Source organism: Protopterus annectens, chromosome 6.part0, assembly GCF_019279795.1.
Source record: "Protopterus annectens isolate FY-2018-M chromosome 6.part0, PAN1.0, whole genome shotgun sequence".
Classification (NCBI taxonomy): domain Eukaryota; kingdom Metazoa; phylum Chordata; order Ceratodontiformes; family Protopteridae; genus Protopterus; species Protopterus annectens.
In genome coordinates this window covers 1209825177-1209827676 of record NC_056737.1, presented here as the reverse complement: position 1 = coordinate 1209827676, position 2500 = coordinate 1209825177, and the positions used below count along the sequence as shown (strand labels likewise).

At 35.5% G+C, this 2500-nt stretch overlaps 1 protein-coding gene across 1 annotated transcript in view; it reads right to left on the bottom strand.

Moving 5' to 3' along the window:
- GRB14 (growth factor receptor bound protein 14) overlaps positions 1–2500 on the bottom strand; it is a 1680298-nt gene that overhangs the window by 1676833 nt on the left and 965 nt on the right. The window lies entirely within an intron of this gene.

Here is a 2500-nt window from a genome sequence, read left to right as displayed (position 1 = left end):
ATTCACTGTTTCAGCACTTCTGAATGCAGAAGGTTAGACTGTGCTTTGTGAAAACATCACTGCCATGTTCATGAGTTTCTGGATATACCGGATAAATCATGCAAAAGCAGTCAGCAACTGAAAGACAGTTAATATATACACAAAGACCTTCTGTCCATCAGTATTAACAAGACCGAGCAGGTAGACTCTGCCGCTTCCTTTTTACGATTTTAGCTGCTAATCATCTGCTCTCTCCTACTGACACAGAGATGTTGTTCTGTCTGAAAATGATCCAGAATGTAATGTCTTCTCTTGCTGTCAGACTTTAGTACTAAGTAAAACAGACTGTCAAAGAAGAAGTAGCATTTTTTTCAGAAATGTCCTTCATTATTTTCTGACATTATTGTTTACTGTCATCTTGGAAATGAGAAGAAAGAGGTAGTAAGACCAGGTGGTGGGTGTCTCAGGAAAAAAAACGAGTGTGTGAAAAACACACTGCTGTATTATCACAATGGCATAATTTCTTCCATCAAATTTTATGCACTTAGATCATGCAAATCTGATAACATTGTTTTCAGAATGGCACTTTTCTCTGAGGATGGCATGTAACAGGGCATAGAGGGTTCCCTCCAGCTGAAATACGAGGGACTTAATAACTTTGCAGAAATGTCTAGTCATTATCTTCTCATCATATTTTTAGCTATAACGCTTGTTATCTTTAGAATCCCCCTTCAGAATCTTCTCAAACCTTGTACGAATCAACAGTGAAACATCTGTTTTTTCTACTACAGTATTTACAGACCCTGAAATTGGCAATTCAGAATTTTATTGTGCTTGATGTACATACTAGTCTAATAATACATTTTAATGTGAATGTAAATTAACTTACTGCAGCCTATGTTAGCTAACTATGCTTTCTTCTTAAAGCTGATCAGGAAACAGACTAAAGCCTATTCTATGTGTCTTTTCTGGTAACAAATCTGTCATGCATATTTCAGCAAAATAAATCATGTTTCTTAATTAAATAACATTATACTGACAGACAAAAGTGAAGTTGTATGTTTTAAAAATCTAAACTTCATGTTATATTAGACTGCCTGAGAACCATATAGGTGTAGCCTGCATGTAGGGTTACCACCGGCCCTCTTTAAGCAGGACATCCCTTATCAGGGAAATTGTGCTGTGTGGAAAAAAAATGTCATCTGCTCTGAGATATTAGAACAAGAAGGATTTTTTTTAACTTTCACCTAAATGTTGCATAAAACAATTATTCTGTATTTGAAGTGCCTCGGCCTTTGAACACAATGTGCACAAACCTGTATCAAAACTGTAAAATCCTTTGGAGTATTGACACGTCAGCAATATTTTGATAAATTTGGGGTAAACTTGGCTAGGCTTAAAATGGCTCTTGGCCTGATATCCTATTACCCACCTATGAAACTATATGTTGTGAAACCATAAAGAAAAAAACTCCAATTCTACAAAAAATGTATCTTGGCAAAAAAGTGAAGTGCTGGCTTTTGCACTGGTTGTGGGTATGGTTTATCCTGCAAAATCTCATGTTTTTGGAAAAAAGTATCTCTTTGGGTAACTAAAAAATTGGCAAATCTAAATATACCATGTAAGCTGTGGAGTACAAATTAAGTTTGTAAGTATCCAAAAGATAAAAAAGAGAGAGTACCACGGCAAAGGCAGGTATTGCAAACAAGTTTCTCACATTAAAGCCTGAAGAAGCATCCATCGAAACATGAAGGTGCGTACCTGAATAAATACTCTACTTGTTTACAATACCTGCCTTTGCCATGGTGCTCCCTCTTTTTTATCTTTGGATATTTGCTGTTTTATTAAGAGGACCTTTACACACTAGCCCTTTGTGTGTATTTCATAAGTTTGTATGTTAACTTTTGTCCATCAGAAAGACACCAAATCTCCCAACTTCAAACATGCAAATATAATTCAAAGAGAGCAAATTAAATTAAAATAAAACAACTCTGCAAGCAAAGAAGACAAATGTGCCATGATAATGTATATTTTTGTGGTAGCAGCTTTCCAATTACAGTTTTTAGTGTAACAATTTTCAGCATATTTATTTAATGTTCACTTCAATATTTAGGCAGCGTTAATAGCGATAAAATGTCAGCTACTTTAGAAAGAGGTAAGATTGCATGATTTTAGTGCAAAAATAACTTCAGGCTCCTTGTGTGAGTGTGTGTGTGTGTGTGTGTGTGTGTGTGTGTGTGTGTGTGTGTGTGTGTGTGTGTGTGTGTGTGTGTGTGTGTGTGTAAAGAGAGGAGGGGAGGCAACATTCTCGAAGCTCGTGTACAACTATAAATATTTGAATATACTTCTAATGAGAGCTTATTCAATATTTAGCACATACAACTGTTTGAACTGGAATATGTTCATATAAGTAAAACAGAAATTCTAAAACTTGGCCAGATAAAACACACCCGGAGAAGCCAATGAAGCTTGCTTTACTTCTACACTTGACATAAATAGAAACAATTTACATATTAGAGTG